The following is a 26,218-nucleotide window of genomic DNA, read 5'->3' as shown; positions in this document are numbered from 1 at the left end:
TGTCAAAGACGAACAAAAAATTTGGAATAACAACATTTCTTACTCCAAGTTTTAGGGGTGCTGAGCCCATGCAGAGGAGTTCATGGTGGACTCAATGACTGCAAGGTGCCCAGGTCCTGTGGCTGCAGAACCAGCCCAGATCATCAGCCCTCCACCACCGTGCTTGACAGCTGGTATGAGGTGTTTGTGCTGATACACTGTGTTTGGTTTCCTCCAAACGTGCTGCTGTGCATTAGGACCAAACATCTCCACTTTGCTCTGGTCTGTCCAAAGGACATTGTTCCAGAAGTCTTGTGCTTTGTTCAGATGCAGCTTTGCAAACCTAAGCTGTGCTGCCATGTTCTTTTTAGAGAGAAGAGGCTTTCTCCTGCAGCCCTTCCAAACAAGCCATCCTTGTTCAGTCTTTTTCTAACTGTGCTGTCATGAACTTTAACATTTAACATGCTAACTGAGGCCTGTAGAGTCTGAGATGTAGCTCTGGGCTTTTTCAAAGTTTCTCTGAGCATTGCACACTCTGACCTTGGGATGAACTTTCTGGGACGTCCACTCCTGGGAGTGCACACTTCTTTTCTACACTCACTGTAGAATGATGAACTCCAAATAGCTTGGAAATGGCCTTATAATCCTTCCGGGGTTGGGCAGCAACAATTGCTTTTATAAGATCGCAAAATGTGAAATATTCACCTAAACTTAGACTATTGATTCAGTCCAGACATGATTTTTGTTGGGTTTTTCTTGCTTTTGTACATATAGATAAATGTATAGTTAATTAATCAATATATTAATGTACTTCTGATTAGCATCAACTGGTTGCTACTTATGCTCTTAATTTATATGGAAGCAGTCAGGGTGGTCTTATTCACATATTTCTTCTGCATTCTGACTTTAATTTGGTGAAATGAATAATGACATGATGTAATATGTAATTTACCATCTGAGGTTGTATTTTGCCACTGATACTTTGAATTTTAGAAAGGAAAACTGGTTTTAACAGACCTTATCTTTTTTAAAAGGTTTGAGGTCAGGGCGTGCAGAAAGCTTAAGGTTAGTTCAGCTAGATTATGCCTTGCCACTCATGTGAGATGAAACAGTTTATTGACATTTTAAAAAAATATTGGCGTAGAGACTAGACTCCAGGGAGGACAGGATGGTGATTGAAGCAGATCCTGGCAGAGCGCTTTACAGGTGGGAGGCTGAGCCGTCTGATGGCCGGAGGAGTCGAGTGGTGGTGGGTGCCTGCGGGATGAGAAAAAAGAACAATGAGGGGAGGCACCATTTTTAAAATGGGAGGAGATGTAACGAAAGGGCTAAACACGTGTAATGATTGGACAAAGGAGAAAGGAAGGGAAGTGGTTGAAAAAGAGAAGAGGCCGTACTCAGAGGGGAGGGCGTTAAGGAAGTCAACTCTCAGTTGATCTATTCAGCAGCAGTTTTTGATGAACGTTTGAGGTCAGGCTTTTCTATTGGATGGCAGCCTCTCTCTCCAGTGACACTGGTGTTCCCACAGCTTGCGGGCCATTTCACTTGACCGTTGGTTGTTTCCGGATTGTTCCTGATCATCCCAAACATTTTTCTTTCAGTTGAGGGCCTTCCACATTTTGCCAAAATGGCTACACTTAAAGGTTTGAACTGATTATCTTAAAATCTACAGTTGTTTGAAACTATCTGCAAAGATTATTTGAACTTGTGTAAAGCCAGAGCTGTCATGTCTGCTCTTAGCTCCTGGAACTTTTCCATTGTGAATTGATCAATGAGTGCTGTCGAGCAAACCCATTTAATTTGGCACAGAAGAGCTACCAGCTGTGGTCAACCATAACTAACAGAACATTAAGAGACCTTGACCTTGGCTGGTTGAAAGTCTTCATGGGTATACGGGCCTTTTTGAGTCCACAAACAAAATTGTGACCTTGTGCTTATATCAGAAACACAAGATAGAATTCAAACTTATTTTTTCTTTACCACTAAATATTATTTTCAGAAATAGAAGAACAACTACAGCTGCTACTAATAGTAACAATGAGAATAATGAGAATAATAATACAGAGAGCTCATCGAAAGCTGTCATGTCCATGATAAGTACAGAACTGTTGAATAAGACTTTATTATAGTTAACTGCTAAGGTTTAAGGTGGTATGGCTGTGTCTGACAGCAGGCCACAGGAGGACACCTGTACTGTAAGTCCATCTTTTGTTTCGAGCAGACAGCAGCACGCTGCATCATCTTCATCATGCACTGCCACTAAGAAAGATTTCACAGCTGCTGGTCTGTTTTCTTCGTCTTTTGGACATGTGACAGTTACTGTTTTTCCCACTCATTGCTGAAATGACCCTGATGTGATGGTAATTGTGAGACTAAAGTGTCACTTGGCCTCTGCTGGCTAATATGTTTTTATTAGTGTGTGGAAATGATCAAATAAAGCTGGCTATGTACTGAAAACACCTCTTTGTATCTTAATGGTTAGTCATAAAATAGATAAATGCTGAGATGTACATCCATCTGTTCAGATAGCCACGGAGCCCATGTTCCAGTAGTTCACAGCACCCCATAACACGATGTACCATATAAGGAGGAGAATTCAGAGGAGAACAAAAGTTCACATTACGAAATATGAAGAAGATCTAACAACAACTTAGTTTATTCTGAACTATGATTGTAGTTCTTGTGAAGACTGAACTACAACAATGACAGCTTATTTGCAGTATGTGTCATGTTTGTGTGACTTTATGCATTTTTAGAAATCTTTATTTAGACAATTAAAGATTTGATCATAGATATATACCTATGCATGAAAGTTTCTTATTACACATAATTTCTGCTGTTTAGAATGCAAAGGCTTTGAAGCTTGTATCTTCAATCTGCTCCAGCTTACAACTGTAAGGTGAAAGAGAGTTTTCATCAGTACTGATATTTCTTACTTTGACCTAAACAAATCTGAAAGAAAAGATAACACGTAGAGTGTTTTGAATTGTATTTTTCTGTGTCAGCAATGTTATGAGCCCAAAAGTACAAGGTCAGCTAACTTCCTAATACACAGATTTGTTTTTACCTGATGGTACAGGCGTATTCATGAACTATGCCAGGATTCACGGGGTTCCAGTTGTACTAGAGTGGTTCAGGAAGCACGAGACATCCTTTTCACACCTGGACTGTTCACCACGAGTCCAATCTTTGATCCACAGAGACTCTTTGGGACGTGTTGGAGAAGACTTTATGCAGCAAACATCTTGGTGAAAAATGAATGCATCTCTATGACATTCTATAAGCTCTTCAGAAGGGTGCCGTGGTGAATGTGTGCCATAATTAAAGCTAAAGGTGTTCAAAAAATACAAATGAAATTAACTGAAGAAAATGGTTGGGTTAGGCACTGTGTGTTGAAAAAACTTCTCTTAACATTTAAGATGTTTGATCTCACGAATAAATAAAAAGGAACTTTAACATTTTTTATGTTTAATGATCACACCAAATTAAATCTAAAGCTATGCAATATCAGCCTTACAGCCAGTGTGTAATAAATAAATAAATCCAACACATTTAGTCAGTTCAAACAGCTAAATAAACATGACCTTAGGTGGATAGCATGCAGTCACAACCTATCACATCCTTGTTTGACTGAATCTTTCCACTCAAGTGTGATTTTGTCCAGTTGCAGGAAGTGGTTGATGATGTGCCCACATAAATAGTTACACTACTTGAATGCTCCTGGTACTATGTGGAGAAAAACTGCACTGGTCCTTTGTTCTCAACATTTTCTCTCTGTGTAATGGATGTAGGTGGTGCCACGGTCCCCCGAAGACATCCGATTGACGCTATTTGACTCCAGAAGAGGGGGCTGATGGATGAATTTTAGTCTGAGAGGAAAGCCTTCAGCTGTGAACACAATGAAAGTGTAATATGGCAGGAAATCACTCGTTTACCTTCAAAATAAGAGCATTCCCAGGAGACTGGTCTCCACCAAGCTGTCTCATTTAAAGAAGAGAAAGCTGCTGGTAATACTTTGATAAATATACCACCACACAACGACAAAAAAGTTTGAGTTTCTTGAATTTACTTTAAAATCCATCATTTAATGTACAAACATCTAATCTTTTGATGAGATTACATTTTAAAAGATGTGTAAAATATGAATGATCCAAACATTTGGACCCTGCAGCCACATTCAGTTGAAATGTATCCACGTGTTAAATGTATTTATTTGTGGACATTTGTGAGATTTTTGAAGAACTCGTAATGATGCTCTGATTTACAGCTCCTTCACAGGCGAGCTTGCACCGGTCAGGGGTTTATTTTGAAATACTTTGCTGGAAGTCATTATGGAATCTTTTGGCTCTCTTGACAGCAGCGCGATCCCCGGGTTTCCAAATAAGGAATCTGGCTGTCGCTGCGCGCGGACACACGGACAGACAAGGACGCTCCAGAGCCGCGAGCTGTAGGCGGCGGTTCCCGAGACGGGCGGGAGCCCTATTTGATTTTCAGCTCCTTTAAAGCCTCACATCCACCTGGAAGACGGTGCCACGCGCATACAGGGAGGATTTCAGATTTGGAAAATATCACAACTTTTTCAGACAAATAAAAAAAATTCTGGAACAAATAGTTAGATGAACAACAACAACAGCTGAAAGAGGAATGCTATTTTCAGAGGAAAGAGGAGCAAGGGAAGTTTAATTTCGGAACAATGTGAGAAGATCACAATGGGAGAATACAATCTGGATTTTCTGAATCGTTTAACGCAATGAAGCGCATAACGGACACCCAGAACTCCTTCTGAGTTTTTCTCCCCTCTCTATTCTAAAAGCTGAAGATTTATTTTGCTCAGTAAGCAAACAATGCGTTTTTGATGACCTTTTGGAATGCACCGTGAACGCACCGAACACTGACCACATGCGTCAAAGGCACTGGTAACTTACTCAAGGTAAATGACATCGTTTTTTAACATCTCACATTCTTGCTCCTGACCTCGTGCTGACTGTGGTGTCCACCTCAAAGTTTACTGCACACACGTTATGCGCACCCGTTCACACCAAAATACTGTTGGTTGGGAGGATAATTGACAGAAAGGAGATGGATATCAAATTATTACATTTTCAGGTGATTCATTCTGAATATTGGTGATGTTACCTCTGTCAGGTTGGAAGCTGTGCAGTGTGTTCATGGGTTTCTGCTCAGGGACTGACACCAGCTCCGTCAGTCCGCGGGGATGGAGCCAGGCGCGTGTCTCTTGGGATGTGGTGCCGCGTAACTCCGGTCAAATGATACCATTGAACGTAACTGTGCTCTCCAGCTGAGGTTAAACTGGAGCAAGAGTACCCCGTAAAGCGGTTTATTTTGCACCCATTAGAATTCTTTTCATTATTGTTTCTTATTTCTTAATTGTTACGATATACGCACGAGTGAATTTATCATACACTGAACGTGTTTGTGTTTTTTATTTATGTTATGCATCTAAAAAAAAAACTAAATAAAATGAAATAATATTTAAAACGACTAAGACATCTCTTAGAAGGTACACTCAACGCGCTGTTAAGCTTTGCCAGGAGGAAGGGCGGCTTTTAAAGGTTTGGCTTCTTCTTACTACAAAAAGCCGCGCGCATTCGGAGAGAAGGTGGCGAGGTGCAGGATAACCCTATTTTTATCAACTCTATAGTTATCGGACACTTTGTTCTGGCATGTTGATGAAAAACAAGAAAAAATGGTTATTTTTTTATAAATCTTTGTAGGTTAGCACTTGTACTTCTGAATCCATTTTTACATAACCTTCTTCAGATCAAAATATGAGTGAACTGATGGATGGTGGGATTTTACACACACACCTGTGATGATAAGGCACGGTTTGGCCATGCTCCTGTACAGTGGAGAACACACACCGTGGCACACTCTCAGTCAACCTGGCATCCCTCCCTGATGGCCAACCTTTGAACACACCTAATCGCCACCAAATGAGTTGTCATTCAGTGTTTCCCTGTGGCTCAAAGAGCTTTCCTTCTCTCCTCATGGTGCAGTAGGGCTGTGATGTGCAGTCTGTGACATTCAGCATGGGCGTGCTCAAAATGAGAAGAAGAAGATGGGCAGAGCAGGCTATTTGTTTAGTGTGATTCATCATTTATTTTTGGTTCATCTTTAGGAAAATATTGCAGTTTTTTTTAAACTTCTTTGTGTATTTTTATTTATTGGAGAATATTAAACAAAAGCTTAAAATGACATCCAAACCCAGACTTTTTAAAGTACATCGGTCATACTGTTGTTATGAAGCACGCATCCCTCCATTAGCCCATTCCTACACAGAGCTTATGCTTTAGTTTATATGCTGAACTGATCATTGCTGGTTTTTAACAGTTTCATAACGTGATGGAGTATAGCTCTATGTTCCCCAAAGTGTGAAATCTCAGCAGGTTAAGTTCTGTGAAAAATGACTCCTAATACTATTGAGCTTCAGTGCTTAAACTTCTCTTTTTATTATTGTCACAATTTAGACTTATACTCAGACTTAAGATGAAGTATCAAAGATGGCTAATTATTTTCTAATGCTTATATTAACATTCACTCAGATCCATACTGGTTGATACAGAAATTGCGTAAAACCCCCAAGGTGCTACAAACGTCTACCAAGACTCAGATGAATGCATCTATTTGACTTTAGAAGCATCTCAAACATTCTAGCAGTAGATATTCATTCAAAGGCAATGATGTTAGGTGTAACAAGGCAACATTCATCCTGATTGTCTGTCTGGATGTTGTTATCTGAAATCCAAACAGTATCTATTGATGGATCTTCCACATGATGTCATTTGTTGGTGTTTTATTTCAGATCCATTTCATTGTCATTATTTTTTTTCTCAAGACAGTAGTCTCTGGTCATAGTTACAATCCAGTGGTTTCAACTTTTTCATATTTATAATTGAATTGTTCAAATCAGTGTCATGCATCAGAATCCAGAACACCGTACCACACACATAAAATCCCCAAAGAAAATAAAAAAATGGTCTCAGCCTTTCAAATATGCCCCCTTTATTTCTGCAGCCTTTTTGTCGCAGGAGAGGTTCATCTTTTTTAACACAGAGCCATTAAACCTATTTGAGGTGTATTACAAGACTCGGAGGAGTGCGCAGGACTTGTCTGATCCTATGACAGCACATGCCTTCCTGGTACAGTGCCAAATTCAGGGTCTGAGAAGCACCACCCCAGCCTCCCTCCCCACATGTAGCATATTAGCAGTCAGCTGTATTATCTGTGAGAAAGAGAGCAGATAACATAAGCATACTCAACAGTGGTTGGCTCAAACTCCCAGGGATGAGACAAGCCAGCAACACAACACTGGCCTTTTCAGAGGCATTCATGCATGTTTTTTTTAACCTAGACGTCCCCCTTTGTTTCTGTGTCCACATCCTCCCGCAGCTTCGGAAAATACCCATGCTGTCGACTCGCTCGCTCACCCTCCCTCCATCTTCTCATCCTCTGATCACTCCCTTTTCAAACAAGGCCGCAGTGTCCAAGGCTATGTGCCGTCAGAGAAGCTCATATCTGAATTTGTGACATCAGAGGGATGAAGAGGAGACAGCGAGGGGAAAACACAGGGCGTCATTGAAAGAAGGAAGATGAATAGATGTGCGACAAGGAGACAGTGAATGAAACGATAAAGGATGGATTAAAGGCGAGATAGAGAGGGAGTGCGAACACGGTGCTTTGTAATGTAGACAGGCAGCACTTTTCTGTGGCCTCTGAACTCTGTAGATCGTTTTGCTAGTGATACCTGTCGCTCTTTGGAGAAAATACACCACAGTCATCAGAGACAAACTGTTCCTTCACTTTGAGACACAAGCACATTAAAAATAAGCATGTCACGGATCCTGTATCCTGAAATGGCTTATTTGCAGTAATACAGAGAGGATCTCTTTGCTTTGAGCATCTTTGAGGTTAAATAGATCCTTCTAGACCATTGGTTCTCCTAATTAGACACACAATGAGGGGCTTGGGAAGGCGCTAATTAAGGCAAAGTGAGTGTACTGTGTAAGAAACTTAGGTTGACGACCATGCAACAGCCACAAAGATTTACCACAAGGAGCCCCAGTGGTTGTATTCACACCCTGAACTGAATACTTTGTGCTCCTGAAATTAAGCAAACCTTAACCTTGATAATATCCTTTTTGTCATTTTTTTTGTAGAATTAACTGATGAGTGATGGCAGGGATACGGAGCTACCATGTAGCAAATCTCCCAGTTGTCTCACAGGTCCAGTGGGACACTGCAACAATGTGGTTCGGTCCATTTAGTCAGAAATAAGTGTTTCTGTCAGAAAAGCATGATTGTTTTTGTTTCTCAGAATATCTTAATGCCATGGGTCACCATGAACTGTAATGCGTTTGGATAGTTTGTCGTCAGGGTAAAAGTAACTAAGAAGCCAGATGAAATGTTAAAATTTTACATCTAACTTCTGTTTATTTCTCATTCATGTAAGAAAGCACAGACAGTACTCTTAATGCTACTATCAAAAATAGTATGAAGGGCTGTATTTCATCACTTAATTATTCCTGTTGCTAAGCTATAAAAACAGTACGAGGTGTCATGTCTTTTGTCTGAATACAACTGCAGAGAGGGTGCCCAAGCAGGAGCTAAGATTAACACTGGCTGCTTGACAAAGATATTCAGAAGCATTACAACACAAAGGCCATGTAGAATGAAGACTGTAGAACTTGATTCTTTGTACCATGACTGCCAGCAGTACTGCAGAGATTATACTTTCTCTCTACCTTCATAGCACAACATGGATTTGATTACGATATAAAATCCAAAGCTATGACCTTGCACAAACCTGCAGAAGTTAAAGTCCTCCAGGAGCTGAACCGCACCCTTAAAGGACAGATAACACATATCTTAGCATCCAGTAGCAGAACCTGAGTCATCTGGCTATTAGAAAAAAAAACAGATCTAAAAGTGGTGAGTCCCATAATTAAGTCTGCTAAGGGATGCACGTTCTGTTAGATTTATCAACAACCACTGGATAACACTGTTGACCACTGTGAGCTAAGAAGTCTTAAAACTACTGAAGAGGCAACAACATCATTTAGCCACTACGTGCAGATCATTATTTTGTACCTAGCAGCTTCCAGCCTGTGGATAACATGACTGAGAATATGACAAAGGTTGATACAAAAGTCAAATTTCACTCGCAGGTCTGAAATGGAACACCCCCCCAGTTTCTTTGTTTCCTCGTTCTGCTTAACAGGCAGAGTGCTCCGTGGACTAACACTGGACTGCCTCGGCACAGATGCTTTACATGCCGGATAATGCATTCTGGATGTAACACCCACTTTAGCACGGCATGCCACTGAGATATGTCCCCACTCTTCTTAAGTATGTGGATGTTGACCATGACACCACTGTAAGCACTTAACAGTTGCAGACAGAAATGATCAAGTTTGTTTTTTTTACTGTCATTTCATCCAGAGAAAATAAATGCTCCTCCCTGGAAGCAGAACAAGTTCCAGTGGAACACCAAACCAGCTTGCCTGGCTTATTTTTTATCACTTTCATTAGCTATAGTCACTATATGAGGATATGCTTGTTCTTTATTTATTGGAATTACGAAAGCTGCTTTTTTTCCCCCAATTCTTAGAGTGACCAATATCTTCAGATACATTTTAGCACAATACCTCAGGATTTGATACAGCTAGTAAATGTGTGAGACACTACTGTGATTTATGTGCTATGGCTGAACAGAAAAGCACAATATAAAAGTACATTTACATGTTGCAAATGTATCAAAACAAAATGGTTGAAGTAGAAGAAAGCCTTATCAAGTTTATAGATTATAAACATAGAATAAAATGTATGCAAATAAGGGGAGAAGTTGTGCAGCATTGCACATTGAATAGAAGCAGACGTGAAATGTGAGCAGTTTCCTCTGCTAATTCATTTATCATGAGTTGAGGAGCCTGATGGCCACCAGGCTGGTTGGTGGGACACTTATGTCAGAATTGCAGGATGTTTGGATCTGAGGCACATGGCTGTGAGTCAAAGTCTTCAATTAGCAGGATTCTCTTGTCTGCTATTTTTATCTTTATGTTTGCACATAGGAGGGAGAAGCAGAGGAAACACCCTCACACCTCAGTCGGCTCTGATGATAAAAACCTCCAGCAACCCATGTATTTGGTCGTGTTTAATGCAAATCTACAATGAATAAAGCAGAATATGAGACACAAGAAAAAGAAAAATGTTTTTTTCTTACAGATCTGTCTGCTTCTCCTCAGAGGTGGTACAGTGGCTGCGTTATCATACACAGTAAGTGTATTCTTTCTGTCCTTATGGTCATCTCTCAGCCTGTTTGCTTTGAATTACTCAATCAAATATTGTTTGATAAATCTCTGTTTGATAATAAGAATTGATTTCATAGAAAGTGACAGGAGAAGTGGTCCGTTGTCCTCATGTGCTTAGAAATAGAAAATATACAAGGTCAAACACGTATATCCAATTTTCAAATGATATCTTTTATAAATACTGTAAATATGGTGTAGAGTTTTTAAATCATTTCTATCTGTCTACGTGAGTTAAAGAATCCTGACATATAATAAAATGAGGGCTTAATGTGTAGCAATAACCTGTAAGTCCTAACCCTGGACAGAGGAACCCAAATGTTCCTATGAAAAGCTTGCTTTTGTTTTAGTATTCTACAGCAATTTACAGATGTACTTCAGGACACAGCTGCATCACAGCTGGGTGGGTTACAGAAGAATTATTTCACAATATAGTGCACAAATATCAAGGGACAGCATTGAAAAACTATGTCATACAGCAAATGAAGATAATTCACAGACAACACCGGCCTGTATATGGTCGTGTAAAACTACGTACAAAAAAGCCAAAAGCTACCATTTACAGACTGCATCTCCTGCTTGGAAGTTGTATAATCGCAGTCAAATGTGAACATCAAAAATATGTTTGTCACTTATCACACTCGAGGCAAGATTAGAAAGTGTGAACAGGCTAATTTTTATCATAAGAAACTGCGACACAAGGTGACATCCTGCTCGCTCAGGAGTCAGTGGTGTCAGGGAACACGCAGGGAATTCCTAAACCTTTTCAGAGACAGAGACGTTTCATCATGGCCCTAACCCTAACCCAAAGATTTTGTTGATGCTATCTGCAATGAAATTTATTCTGTTGTGTACTTGAATAGCTAACCGTGGTGTTTTTCTAACCATAATCAAGTACTTTTGATGTTTAACAAAGTGTAGAGTAATGAACACTGAAATAAAAAGGTGACAGAGCGATGTCATGTTTGGCTCTGGAGCCAGCTGTGCTTTCTCCTCCCGTCTGAACACCCGGTGTGATCCTCGTTAGTTCTTTATGAATCATCAGAATAGAAGACGTCCTCGTGTTGATGTTCAGTTTTGCTGCAACAAGCAGGATTAATAGTTTGTTTCAGGATTCAGTGGTCTGGTCCAACGTGGCACATTAAGACGACGCATCAGTGGAAATGTTGCATGTCTCAGAATGATGATAAAGAGGTATCCTGTGATTGACGAGAAGGTCTCCTGGGGAAACAGCTGTTCTTTGTGAAGCATCAGATGATAGATATCATCTTTCTGTCTAATTTAGTTTGTGTTGAATTCAAATGCATAAAGCACAGTCTCAAGATGTATATTTGAGTCGTTCATAGAATCGAACAGAGCATGCTGAAGCATGTCGACCTTACTGTGGGCATTTGCTAAGATCTCAAAAGAAACCCACAGCCATGTCAGCTCTTTCACTCTCATGTACTGTGAGCTGAAGAAATGCCACAGAGATTAGGCACGTGCACGTGGGCATGTTCATGGCATCTCCCCTGCATGCACAGACTGTACACAGACACTTTGCTTGTGAATTCACAGATGGTTCATTCTGATTCCTCCACAGCTTTCTCAGCAGTGGCGTGACCCTTTTTTTGAGTTGTCATCAACACATTATGGTGTTATTTCTGCAGTTTTTAAACTCCTGGCACTTCATTGGTTTATTAATATAACCACAGGCCCGTGCATGTTTGAATAACCATTTCCAGAAACAGTTTTGTAAATGATCTCTGTGGCTTTTGGTGAGTTTTGATGAGCATATGTGCGGTTTCCACAGATGCAAATGCATGCTGTGTATCTCTGATGTCTGTTTGTTTAAATGGGGACAGCTCAGCTGCTTTTTTTGGCATATCTCAATAAAAGAGGAACAGGTAGTTTCACGGTGCAGGGTGAAATGATATTTTCTTTATCCTCTGTGATGAGACCAGGGGAAATCTTTGATCTCAAGTGGCTAGATAATCATCCGTAGCTGAGCCCTGATTTCCATCTCTATTCAACTCTCCCCTGGAAGCTCCATAAGAAGCCATCAACACTGGAACTAATCAGAGTTATTACCACTTTCCCCTATTGAACAGCACTCTTCTCCAGATGTGGGATCAGCTTCACCACTGTGATTGTTCTTTATGTTGATGTTGAACAGCTACTTTCTTCCTTTTGCTGAGGGATTTGGGTTCATACTGAAATTTCATTGGCTAGGGAGTTTGATCTTTTTCTTTATGGTGTTCTTTCACCTGCAGTCCTGCTTCCCCTCCTTGTGAATTTCAAATGTAGTAAAGATGGCCAAGCTGCTGATTTCTCTGTGTGTGTTTGCTGTTTCTTGTGGCGAGTCTGTGTTTTCTGTTGGTTAAGGGAGTCTTCATTTTCATTACTTTGGACTCATTCTCAGACCTGGATCCAGGTCTCTAATCCATGACTCAGATTCTATCAGGAGAAAAGTCAGTGTGGTTGCTGTACAGATGTCATCTGCAGTGAACAAATGGTGTTGGAGGGTTTTGGTGCAGGTTTGTGGTGTTTGCAGTGTTGATCGGTCTGTTCTGGCTCATGTTCACGTTGTCTTTCCTGCAGTCTGACTCTCTTAAAATAGATGTTTGTCAGATGTGAGATGTCACTGTCATAAAAAGCCTGGGATCCCTCCAAATATTGATCCATACATCCAGAGAAAGCCTTGTAGCAAATTGTCATTTGTGACATAAACGTCTTCGTGAACATTCTGTCTCCCCAAAACGGCGGTCCTGAAGTGCTGACTTACCAATCTGCCGTTGTCAGCTGTGCTGTACAAACGTTGTGCTTAAGTGAAGCATTTATTTGTGACCCTTCTGCGTTCCACTTCATTACATCTACAATGTTTTTTCTCCACTTAGAGAACATTGCAGCTGGTACTGAGCTCGGCATATTTTGTCTACATGTGCACTTGTTAATTTGCTGTTTTGCTCTTTCATGTGGAGCTAATGATGGGTGAAAAAAAATTAAGAAAACAATCACACGAAACAATCTGCTGTAATCCTCTCTCAACCAATATATTCTTCCGAACTCATATTTCATCTCATTATTGTATTTGTCCTTCTTTAAAACCTCTCCTGCCTTCTGAAATCTCTCTTGTTGTTTGTCTTTTCCTTCACATTTTCCTTTCAGACCTTTTCTTCCCGTTTGTTTTTTTTTGGTGACTTTTTTGACTAACTAAGTTTAGTCAGATGTATGGACTAAAATTCAAATCTAAAACCAAACTGTACTGCATAAAAGAAACAATGTGGTTGTATTTCTAAATTCCATGTGCATATTTGCCAAATCACAAAGTCATCTGAAGGCACTTCAGAGATCCAGTCCCAGGGTTTTGTGTTGGTGAATAATGTAGCAATGTTGGAACTTTTGCTGGAACATCCCGACCCAGAAATCAGCTCAGTGCTGCTTATTGTGTCTACACAGCTATGATGATGTATATACATATTTTCATCTGCAATGAAATGAATAATATTTAATATTCATCGACAGTGATGGACAGGTAACTTCTCATCATCACTGTTTTCATATTGGTTGTATACTGACGATGGTGAAACACCTAAGATAGTGCGGAAAACTTAGTTTAATTAGCCACTGTGTTGTTGGATAGACAGTACACTGGATTTAGGATTGCTCCACTGTCTGTCTGTTCTTTGCTGAATACGTAATGCTCAGCAGGTTTATCAGATGCTGCTGTTGGAAGCAAGTCTGTGTCAAAACGTGTTCAAAATTCAACAAATAAACAGCATAGAACTGAGAGGAATAATTATTAATTAGCTGGTCACTTTGTTTCAACTTTGTCTCGATGCGGCAGATAAATCTTTATTGTTTGGCAGTTTTTGTATAGTAGCATTATTCTTATTCTATTGTTATTTGTGTTATTTTCTACATTAAAGGCCAGCATTCATTTAACCTTGCCCTGCATCAGGTCCTTCACTCCTCAGGTAGCAGAGTTTAGATGATCTGACTCTGCAGGGCAGAATATCAGGCTGTCTGACATAGAGCCATTGCTTGGCTTTGGCTCGGGGTCAAAGAGAAGAAGCAGACAAACACTGACAACAAATACCAAATCAAGTGTCGGTACTCATACGTCCTCCGTGTCTTGGGTCTAATGAAGAAGTTGAATGTACTGGAAGTTGGCCTTGAATTAATCTTCTCCACCATCTGCCCTTTCTGGAGTCTGAATGCTTCATTTCTGCATTTGCTGAAGGAGCAGTTGGAATTTCTTTCTTTTTTTAAAATGCTGATTAAATCTGAGCTTCAGCAGCAGGCTCTGTTTTCACTGGCTGTTCAGTTACTGCTCATGCTAACTACCCAAGTCTTTTATTTCTGCCAAAAAAAATGGGAAACACAGCATGCTTCACTTCCTGTGCACCCAAGGAGTTTTCCTAATAGAAGAACCATTTTCAGAACACCAAATGTGAAAAGTTTTATGAACAAGCTCAACTTTCCAGCTGCAAAAAATACTTTAATTTAGATGAAAATACCATAGTCCATTACTTTAATGCTGGGTTATGTAGTGGAAATAAAAAATACCCTTTTCAACATGGACTGAGGAGCTTGAGGCACAGCGCACAGGAGAGAGGATTTTTTGTGACAGTGAGATGGGAGCAGGTAGGCATCACAAGCTCAGAGTACACTGATGAAGCAAACCTGTCAGTGTGGGTAATCAACCATGTACACTATGGCCAGCCGCAAGAGATACACATACTCTGAAAGTAACTTAGTGCACACACATTAAAGCTCTGTCATCTCTGACTCAGAATCCACTAATTCAGCATTGATATTTAGCATAATCATGAATTACCAACCAGGCGAAGGGGGCACTGCTGAGGGGCTCCAAGGTTTCTCCACTCTATTTCTGTCGACATAATTTGATCAGTCGCAAATTTCCCCCTCTAAATCTTAATATTAACAGTGATGGGTCCTTCATCTTGTCCCTCAAGTCTCGAGGAGGGACACAATTTCTAATGAAAGAGTTTGAAACTCAGCTATTCTATAACTGTTCATTCGTTGTTTTGTCAAAAAAGTGAATCCTTGAGTGCAACAGTTATTATTCAAAAGGTCTTTGTCCTGCCTTTGAAATAAATCAATATCCGATAAAATACAAAAGTGATACAAGAATAGAATATTGTATCAGTTTTAATTCTCTGCTGTGTCTATAACTCCACAGAGAAAAATGCATCTATGCCTTTGGTCATGAGCAGATGTCTCTGGTGAAGTGAGATGATAATAAGGCATGCGAGAGATATTCATGTATATGTGGTCATGGCTCCATATGTTGAGGAGGGATATCATCAAACCTTCACTCGAGGGACTGGGAGGTGCTGTGTGGGCTCCCCAGCCTCTTCCCTCCAGACATGGCTGTAGAGGGACTGCAGTAATAGTGGTTGACATTGGGTAATTGTGCCCTACAGGCGCATCATGTTTTTTTTCTTTTTTTTTTACTTTGGTGCTGAGGAATCACACCAACAGCCCACAGGCATTTAAAGTGACTGCAGCTGAGATAGCAACTGCAGGGACACAGACCGAGACAAGAGAGGAGGAGATGTGAGACTCAGAGGGGAAGCTTTCAGTTCAGCCTCCTAGTGGTAACTGGAGGGAGGGCACGTGGGCTTTCTTTGGTTGTTTGGCATCAACAGTGAAAATGTGGAATCACAGTCAAGTCATTTCCCAAAAACACTCCAAAAGTATGTGTTTGATAAAAAAACCTCCTTGTTTAACTTAAGAAAATGCTTAAATTGTTTTCAGTGATTACATGCATTTGAAGTAAATAGTAAGAAACATACCTGGGTGTTTTTCTCCTTTCTAACATAATCTGATACAGCCCTTCAAAGTGGGGCTGTTGTGCCCTTGTTGCAGCTTACTGACCGTTTTTGTAAGATACAGCAGTCTGTTTTCACCTCGACTGTGCCGTATTTTGCTGTTTTATCTCAACCCTCTGCACAAACCAGCATCAGTTTTCAATGTGCTGAGTAAAAACAGTGAAACTGTCAGTTTAGCAATATTATCAGATTTACTGGATTAATGTGATGAAGCAATGCTGAGGTTTGACCTAAACCTTACCAAGGCATTGTGATGCACAAACCCAATAAAGCAGCAACTGACACCAGAAGGAAAATAAAACAAGGGAGCTGAAAAACAATTGCTTCATGATTTTGGTCTCCAACTCAAGGCTTATGCTTTGAAGTCACATGACATACCTCTACTTTCTGTCCTGCCACCTTACAAATACCTTGTTTATCATCATTTGACCTGAAGATAAATTATTAGATTAAATAACATTTTATTTATATAGTGCCAAATTACAACAAATTACATTCATCTCAAGGCACTTTAATAATACAGTCCAAATCAAGCCAATTAATAGTTCATACAGAGCCATTTTTTAAAAAGTAGCCGAGCTACGGAAACCAACAGATTGCACCAAAACTTGTCTTCAGTCCAATCTCCCGTCCTGAGCGTGCCTGTGGCGACTTTGGAAAGGAACGACTCCCTTTTAACAGGAAGAAACCTCTGGCAGAACCAGACTCAGGAAGGGTGGCCATCCGCCTCGACCAGCTGGGGTTTGAGAAGACAGAAAAGAGGGAAAAGAGGGGGGAAAAACACCATAACGCCATTCAAAGGATACCTGTTGGAACAGGGAAACACAAGTTAATAACCACAGTGATGCCACATGTACATGGAGAACAAAGACAGCAGAGTGAAGAGAAGTGCATCATGGGAGGTCCCCCAGCAATCTAGGCACATAGCAACATAACTATGGGATGTTTCGAGATTACCTGAGCCATCCCTAACTGTAAGCTTTGTCAAAAAAAGGCTTAAAAAAGTTTGAAGCCAAATCTTAAAGGTAGAGTTAGAAACTCTGGGAACAACAAATAAACCCGCAGTTTGGGAGCGAAGTGCTCTGTTAGGAAAATATCTTACAATGAGATCTTTAAGATATGATGGAGCTCGGTCATTAAGAGCTTTATATGTGAGGAGAAGAATCTTAAATTCTATTCTGAATTTAACAGGGAGCCAATGAAGAGAAGCTAAAACTGGAGAAACAGGATCTCTCCTGTTAGTTCTCATCAGAACTCTGGCTGCAGCATTTTGGATCAGCTGGAGGCTTTTCAGAGAATATGTGGGACAGCCCAATAATAAAGAATTACAGTAGTCCAATCTTGAAGTAACAAATACATGGACTAGTTTCTCTGCATCACCCTGAGACAGGATGTTCCTGATTTTAGCAATATTACGAAGGTGAAAGAAGACAGTCCTAGAAACCAGTTTAATATGTGCGTCAAATGATAAATTCTGGTAAAAAAATAACTCCAAGGTTCCTCACTGTTGTACGAGAAGCCAAGAAAATACAATTTATTTCATCATCAAAAACTGCAGTAACGACACCCGTGTCCTGTTTGCTACAGTGAACAGATTAACAACACCTCCAGTTTCACTGCCTTTAGAACTCATTTCTAGAGCCCAACCGATATGGGATTTCTAAGGCCGATACGGATACAAATATTTGGTGATTTAAAAATTAGATATTCCAATATATCGGCTGATATATATATTTTAAAAACAAAATTCCAGAAACGCGTAACAAAACATAAACAGATTGCCCTAACATTAGTCATATGTTATTATTTATGAGTCCTCGCTAAAATAATAGGATAACGCAGTTAAAAAATAAACTTGTTTTATTGTCGCAATAGAACAGAAGAACGTCAGCTCACACACAATCAGCCGCCCTTCAGCAACCCTCATCGGACGTGCATTCACTGCTGCTCCCCTCTTCCAGGAGCCAGGCTGTGGCCCCTGGTACAACTCTGGGCTCTCAAAAACTCGCATTCTGATATCAGGCGGGAGGTAGTTTCGTCGTCTGCTAAAGAGTTCGTCAGATGGGAAAAGGGGCCTGAGGCCCACTCGGCCCAAGGTCCCCTTCTTCCGGCATTTTTCTGAAGTTCAGCTCGTGCCCCTGGTACTATAGTGACTTTTTTTTTGTTTTAATATTTGGCTACATTAAGAGAGTCACAAGTACTCCTGCTGTGAGCCAAACTCCCATGCCCAGCACGCACACACAGCAACCCGCCCTTCAGCACCCCTCGTCGGACCTAAATCCATCGCTGCTCCCCTCCTGCTGGAGCCATGCTGCCCGGCCCAGCTCGCACACTCAGCAACCCGCCCTAACTTTTATGCACAAGTTGTTTGATACTTTTTCTAAATGTCTAAATGTTTACTCCTCACATGCCTAACTTACGTTTTACAATGTCTGTAACTACATATGTTCTAGTTATAAATACAGTAATCATTACTTTATTTAGGCAGAATAAATCTGTCGTGGTTTCCAAGCTCATTAATGTTAGCGGTCTTCCACTGATAGTCATGGCATTAGCTAGCTTTGTGGTTTGTCTATGATAAGCCATAATTTAGCAATGGACAACATCATATGCTGCTGCAAATGATTGTAAAACATAGTTTTTCCAAATAATGGGCTGGGAGAGATGTCTTGCTATTACAATAACTGTCACGCTATTAAAGAAATACATCTTCAGTCACATTGTTAAGAGTTAAACCGACAGTCAGTCAACTAACAACAACAAACAAATTAGTTTCACTCTCGGCTGACACGTAACAGCAGCAAAACTGGACATGGTAGTCATGAATTCTGTCATGCTTATTAAAGTTTAGAGAACTGATGGGGATGTTCTTTTAATTGTTATTCAAGCAACGTATGTCTCGTGACAGTTGCCAACTTACCATGAACACACTTCACTGATGATAACTCTTTTGCTCTGCCGGCTGGATCAGCTGTTTGTAGAGTTTGTGGCTTCATTGCCAACAGGGACGTTGTGCCCTCTGGTGGACAAACTATTCACCTAGAGCTGACACATTTCACACCTGTCACTAAAAAACAGTAAAATAGATGGTCTGCAGTCTGAGTTCATCAACGTGCTGCCTTGATGAGTTGCCCACTCGATTTCTAAAGTCTGTGTTGAGCAGTTTGTTAACACTACTCACTCATCTCACTACAGACTGGAACTTTTCCAAAGGCCTTAAAAACTGCTGTCATTAAGCCTCTTCTAAAGAAGAGCAGTCTTGATGTCACAGTACTGAACAACTATCGGTCCATATCAAACCTGCCATTCTTAGGCAAAGTCCTAGAAAAAGTTACCAACAGCTTTCTGACTTTCTCCTGTCTAACAATGCTTTTGATACTTTCCAATCAGGCTTCAGGCCCCACCACTTCACTGAGACAGCTCTGATCAAGGTGACAAACTATATCCACCTGAACACAGACGCAGGCAAAGTCTCAGTCTTAGTTCTGCTGGACCTGAGTGCTGTCTTTGACACAGTTGACCATGCAATCTTATTACAGAGGTTAGAAGACTGGGTGGAAATATCTGGTTCTGCTTTAAACTTGTTCAAGTCCTATTGTGAAGACAGGAAGTATTTTGTTGATATTGGTAACTGTCTCTCAGACCAAATGGCTATGACCTGTGGGGTTCCCCAGGGGTCAATCCTGGGACCCCTATTGTTCAATCTGTACATGCTCTAATGTATCCTATCACAACTATGCAGATGTCACTCAGATCTATGTGTCACTGACGACAGGAGAACACGGGCCTGTAGATTCATTGTGTCACTGCATCGAACAGATCAGTGTGTGGATGCAAAACAATTTTCTCCAGCTAAACTCAGACAAAACTGAAATCATTGTCTGTCGCCCACAGAAACAAAGAGAAAGTGTTATCAGTCACCTTGAGACTCTCTCTCTAAAACCCAATAATAAGTTTATAAATCTAGGGGTAATATTGGACTCAGACCTGAACTTTAACAGCCACTTTAAATCAATAACATCAGCAGCTTTTTACCATCTAAAAACATTGCCAGAATCAAAGGAATAGTGTCTAAACCAGACTTAGAAAGACTAATCCATGCGTTTGTCTCCAGCAGGTTAGACTACTGTAACGGCCTGCTCACTGGGCTCTAAACGGGCTGTAAGACAGCTGCAGTACGTCCAGAATGCTGCTGCTCAAGCCCTGACTAGAACCAGGAAATACGACCATATTAGTCCAGTGCTCAGGTCTCTGCACTGGCTTCCTGTCACTCAGAGAACAGAGTTTAAAACAGCTCTGCTTGTGTACAAGTCTCTTTATGGTCAAGCACCAAAGTACATGTCTGATATATTAGAGCCATATGAACCAACTCAGACTCTGAGAACCTCAGGGAGGGGTCTCCTGCTGGTGCCCAGAGTAAGCACAATTCATATACAAAACAATTCAAAGTGCTTTACATAAAATAAAAGCATTGAAGTGGGGAGTGTAAGAAGCATTAAAAATACATAAAAGAATATAATCATATGACAACTGAAAGTATTTCATTTGCACTCTTCGCTTTAAATTTAATTAATTAATGATTATTTTTATGTTTTATTGATTTTATTTGCCGTCTTATGATTTTATGTAGCTGTAGAGCACTTTAAATTGCCTTGTGTACGAATTGTGCGATACAAATAAACTTGCTTTGCCATCTAGAGTAACTATATAGCTAGACAATTTCTCCCTGAAGCGCTCAGGTCCAAAGATAACGACGTCAGTTTTGTCTGAATTTAGAAGCAGAACGTTCTGAGTCATCCAGGTCTTTATGTCTTTAAGACATGCTTGTAGTCTGACCAACCTATTGGTTTCATCTGGTTTCATAGATGTTCACGTATCATCAGCATAGCAATGGAAATCTATGCCATGCTGTCTAATAATGTTACCTAATGGAAGCATGTATAAAGTAAAAAGAATCGGTCCAAGCACAGAACCCTGAGGAACTCCATGACTTACTCTGGTGTGTGAGGAAGATTCTTTGTTTACAAGAACAAACTGGAATCTATCAGATAAATATGACTTAAACCAGCCTAATGCAGTTCCTTTAATCCCAATAACACATTGAAGCCGGTGTAACAGAATGCTGTGATCGATCGTATCAAATGCAGCACTGAGATCCATTTTTCTCTTCTATTAGTGATGAATAGTAATCAGTTTTAGCCTTGTGAATGGCTTTATTATGTTATTTAATTGTTGTTATTATCTTTCCAGACTAATTGAGAATCTTCTAAATTAGAGGAATGTCAATTACTCCTCAGAAGCTGTATAGTCAAGTAATGTAAACTCAAAAGTTATCAAAAATGGTCAGACAAGACAGGATTATGAGGGAACACTGTTAACTGTTCACTCTCAATGCCATAAGTCAGCACAAGGTCAAGGGTATGATTAAGGCAGTGAGTAGATCTGTGACCGCTTTGAGAAAAGGAGAGAATTCGAGAATTCGAAAGGAGAGATCTATTATACAGCAAACCACATTTAATAGTTTGAGGTTTTTGTTCAGTTAAAGTTTTTGTTTTAGGTTTTCTGGATTTGCTCCTCTTGTGTTTATTGAATTATCAAATTTGGGTGGTGTGGGAGCAGACACAGTCATTATGGCTTTTTATGGGGGGTAGCAGCAGGTGGGAAGCACCCTCAGAAAGATGTCAGCTGTCTTTGCTCTTTGGGTCTAATATAATCCCAACTGACGCATCAAGTGCCAAGCAGAGATACTGGAAGTCGATCATTGTGTGTGTAATGCACGCAGCAGCACCACACAGCGCTAACAGAACTGCTAATAAAATGCAATGATTATTGTTTGATTTCATTTAAGAAAGAGAAAACAGTTCTTTAGTTAGTAGATTTGTTGAGATCGAAAGGTCTATGTTTATGCATTTAGCGGTTTATTCGATGTGTTTTTATACCAGTTTGTCACAGTGATGTGCTCATTTTTGTGCACATTCAACAAAATACAAATATTGGACTGAAAAGGAACAGACACTCACATACACATCAAATACATCTAAGTCATTTATTGTTTTCTGCGTAAGCGACCGGTTTGGAATCTTAAGTCCACAGGTGCAAGCCACAAATTTGCCCCCATTGATTTGTAATATATATGGATTTTCTTCGCTGCCCTAAAGCCTTAGACTAAAATTAGCTTTGTTTGGTAGCTGATGCACTAGTAAATCGGCCTGTGACATTTTGATAGCGGGTGACCCACTGCTGGGAGACCAAATATCATTAGAATGGAACAGGATTAAAATCTCAGTCTATTATTAACAGAACCAGCGGAAGACACAGAGAACCATCGCTGGTAGGAAGTTCTGACGGGGGACTGGGATGGAGTTTTAGGAAAAGAAAAAGGGGGAAGAGGGGATGAGTCGTCAGTCTGGACATCACTAGTAAACAGAGTGGTAAATATTTCAGCCGTCACGGCCGAGTGTAGGCAGCTGGTCCCCTCTGCATGGTAATGAGAGGAAAGGACGAGTTTGTTTCAATACAGCCCTTCAACCGTGGGAATTCTACACACACGCGCGCACACACGCACATGCACACACCCCACGTATGCATCCATGCACACACACACACACACAAGCTTGATTTTCCATCTTTGTGGTGATTCCCTATTCACATAACGATAAATATGACAAATAATACATCTAAAATGATATGGATGTTTTAAATTAGCATCGGTTTAGCTGTCCTTGTAGGACATCTGCTTCTACAGCCCATCTAATTCTACAGGAAGTGCAACATTCTGTACAAAATCCAGCAGGTTTTTATCTCGTGAGCTTCTTAGGAATAAAGGAGTCAGGTGCCTATGGCGCTGCCACTGCTGCTTCTGTGAGAGAGTAGGGCACTCGTTTATTCAGAGGGGAGCAAAAAAGAGATTGTACTGCAATTTTCCAAATTCCAGATAACATTCTTACCAAACTATATTTATGTTTCTATTAGGGCTGAACAATATGGAAAAATAATAAAATTGCGATTTTTTTTCTGAAATATTGCAATTAAATAAGTGATTATTTTTTTAAGTTCCTTGTCTTTTGTATTTTTCAACAAATATAGGGATTATATATTTCTGTTACAGTAGGCAAACTCAGCTGTTTTCAGCTCTGCAGTCACTCTTTACTTGCATTTTTTATACAGCTCTGGTATAGCACCCTGTATATCCAGTGTATTAATTAATTCTGTAAACCCAGGCTTGGTCACAATGGTGATGGGCATGCCCCTAGTCAAAAACTCCGTTATTGCTCGAATAATTTCTCCGTGCCGTTTTGGCGAAGTTTCATATGGAGTCAGGTTTTCCAACATTTGGGTTAACAAGCCCTGTCGGGCAGGGGCACCGATTTATGTTTCTGCTGGTGGGTGCTCACTGTGCTGGCATGACTTGTTGCTATTTTGACACGCATGCACGCGCGCCCACACACACACGTGCTCTCTTTCACAAACACACACAGTCTACACATTGGTGATGCATACGAGGAGTTAATGTCAATGGAACCTAATGCAAAAAGCTCAGATGAAGATAAAGGAAAAACTAAATCCACAACCCAACAGTGCAAATCAAACCAAATACTTCGTATCAGGGATGGACTGGGACCAAAAAAAGGCCCTGGACTCCCCCCCCCCAAATAGACCCAACATTCAACCAATCATCCGTCAAACAACATTTGTAGCCTATTCCACAGACATTGCACCACGAAAGAGAAGACAAAGATAAGTAGTGCCAAAATGGAAAACACTTCTCCCCCTCAAACTTTTGGTTCTCTTGAACGTAAAAGAGCCTAATCTGCATGAATTATGCAGAGGTGAATATGAAATCGTGGCCATTTGTCCTTGCCTATCCATTTATAATTGGCGTGTTTGGGAGTTATGTGTTCGTTTTGGCAGCAATAAACCACTTATTCCTCATCATCACTCCGCAAATCCAACCGGTACCTCCTCCTCCGGTGAAATTCCCTCAGCTGCCCGCCCCTCATCATGACCACCGTTAGCATGAGGTTGGTCAGACATCAACATTACTGCTGCTGCTGCTTGCAGTTGCACTGCAGCCAAAAAGCTCTGTGAGCTTTCTGCATTTTGAAGCATCTTCTTCAAGTGACTTGGCTTTCTTTTGTTTTAACTTTTCACACCCACCTTTCTCCTTACATTTTCTGCCATCTTTCTGTTGACAGACACTAACGTCAGTCTTCTGTGTTGGCTTTTAGGCCTATGGAATAAGGATTGTCCTATATTGTCCTATAAGCGCCATCTAGCACCACCTGTTGGTAGTTGATAGACCGAACATTTTGGTTATTGAACAGGGCCGACGGCCGTAGACCGGGCGGCCGTTCTGGACTTTTCCAGAACGCACAGATTACCAGTCCACCCCTGCTTAGCAGTCTATCCATGGGTATTTACCTTTCCAGCTCGCTGTAAAGTCCGACCTTTTTCCTGCCTAACATCTGCACTGCTACTGTCCTCAGTCTTTGACACGGTAGAGTTCTCACTGGAAGACAGTGTCAGGTCGGTGGATATTTTTGGTATTTTTGTGACAAATTTGTCCATTTTGTTGGCTAAATCAACCGGCCCAGAAGCACCCACGGAATTGGCGCCTATGCTGTCGGTTGCTGTGTTGATGATGTGATTATAAAGCTGAGTGAAGCTGACACCCCACCCACGTAAAAAAAAATCCAGCAAATAGATTGAATGGTTAGTGCTCCGTTTGTGCTGCTTTCGTTTCTGAGATATTAAGAATTATCTTTTAGGTCATCCAAAGGTCACCATCCCCCCATGTGGCTCCAAAACAAACCAGAGTGGTCTACTTTTTTAGTGCTGCGTTTGTGCCGTTTGTGCTGCTTTGCTTTCTGAGATATTATGAATTATAATTTCGGCCGATATATTTTACAGAAACATATATGTAAGGGACACGACAATGCTAATGGCTCTGCTAATCTGGAACTGAGTCAGTGTTTTATCTCAGCATTATTAGTTTGCTTACCTTGTACAAAAATCAAATTTCACAGAGGGTTGGAATAATGTTAAGGATATAATAGAGTAATACTGTTTATTACTCCTGCTCAACCGTCACTGTGGTGGGGGTCGGTGCATGGGTGGAGCCAATCCTGATGACATTGTAAATGTATTAGTGACTTAGTTGACATTGCCATCTAAAGCACATTTCTTTAAATGAGAAAAAAAATGTCATAATCTTTATTAAGAAATAAAGTGAAAAACAATATAAGAAGGCACACATTTTACAACAGCGGATAACAGAATTTAACTTGCATGATAGAAGAAAAATACGAAATGAATAACTGCAGACCGTAGACTTCAATTTAGTTCAGTGATGGCCTGAAAGCAAATTCTATGTCTCATAAATAAAAGCAGCACAATGACGGTTTTAACGGCACAAACCTGCACAAACGGAGCACTAAAAAAGTAGACCACTCTGGTTTGTTTTGGAGCAACATGGGGGGATGGTGACGTCAACGCCCGGCATTATAATTCATAATGTCTCAGAAACAGAAACATGTTGCCATGTTTAGTGAAGCCTACATAAGCCTACAATAAAATCTGACATTCCAAAGCGGATGGTGTTTTACTTGCCCTATATCTGATAATGCACCAGGCACGTGTTACAGCGCTGTGTACCCTTTGTGTTTTGTAAAGGCAATTTTTTTCTGAGCTTCAACCTCATCAGTGACGAGAAAGTAAATGTTCCACAAACAACAGATTTTGTGCTATCCATGAAAATTCCAGATTCCTTCAAGTAAAGTAAGACATAGATTTGAGTTGTTGCTGTAGTTTGTTTCAGCAGCAGCACTACAAGTCTAGCACCACATCACTGATAATCAATGGAGCTCTCTTCTAAAGTTCCACTACGCTGGCTCACTCTTTGTTGTTCTGTGTTTTGTCTTACAGTAATCACCTAGTTTTAGAATCCTTATCGCTCTGCTTGAGCAGAATAGATTTGTGTTGTTCTTCTTTGAATACACACACACACACAGATGTGTTACTGGGTAGATGTGTGGCGCAACAACATGTTTCATGAGTCGATTGTGTCTGGGAGGCCTC

At 40.5% G+C, this 26,218-nt stretch overlaps 1 protein-coding gene across 6 annotated transcripts in view; it reads left to right on the top strand.

Moving 5' to 3' along the window:
* The first annotated feature begins 4,405 nt into the window (after positions 1 to 4,405).
* adgrb1a (adhesion G protein-coupled receptor B1a) overlaps positions 4,406 to 26,218 on the top strand; it is a 178,074-nt gene continuing 156,261 nt past the window's right edge. For all 6 annotated transcript variants that reach the window (XM_072394968.1, XM_072394964.1, XM_072394966.1 and 3 more), the window contains exons 1-2: positions 4,406 to 4,909; positions 10,222 to 10,272. The gene's annotated coding sequence lies outside the window, so the exon portion shown is untranslated. The remainder of the gene's footprint in view (positions 4,910 to 10,221; positions 10,273 to 26,218) is intronic.

The sequence above is a fragment of the Leuresthes tenuis genome, unplaced genomic scaffold, assembly GCF_036924035.1.
Source record: "Leuresthes tenuis unplaced genomic scaffold, fLeuTen1.0.hap1 SCAF_10, whole genome shotgun sequence".
Classification (NCBI taxonomy): domain Eukaryota; kingdom Metazoa; phylum Chordata; class Actinopteri; order Atheriniformes; family Atherinopsidae; genus Leuresthes; species Leuresthes tenuis.
The sequence above is the reverse complement of the archived record's forward strand: the minus strand, read 5'-3'. Positions and strand labels throughout refer to the sequence as shown.